Consider the following 428-nt stretch of genomic DNA (forward strand, 5'->3'; position numbering starts at 1 on the left):
CACATAAAACCAATATTACATTAAAATATAATTGAAGATAAAATCCATTTTCCAGTTCTTTGCTAGAAAATGCTTGGCCTTTTTTGTTTCGCATAACCCTTTCTGTACTCAGCTGTGACTGTAAAATTCTGAAGGCCAACCCCCACAGTGTAAATAAGATATGTGATTGGCCAGTTGTGCTAATATGAATAAATTACTGGACCATTCAGAATAGTTTGTGTTATTATACATATAAAGTAATCTCTTAAGAATTGATATGATCATAATGAGATAAACGTCTGTAACACTGAAATGATGTATTCAAGACTGTTTTGTTGTAAAGCCATTTTTCGCTCACACTTTTGTCTTTCCCTGTTGAAAAAAACAGCATATGCTGATTAGGTATGTTTTGAAGCTGGGATGCTGGTTTGAGCTGGTTTAAGCTGGTC

Source organism: Sinocyclocheilus anshuiensis, unplaced genomic scaffold (genome assembly GCF_001515605.1).
Source record: "Sinocyclocheilus anshuiensis isolate Anshui unplaced genomic scaffold, SAMN03320099.WGS_v1.1 scaffold2159, whole genome shotgun sequence".
NCBI classification, from domain to species: Eukaryota; Metazoa; Chordata; class Actinopteri; order Cypriniformes; family Cyprinidae; genus Sinocyclocheilus; species Sinocyclocheilus anshuiensis.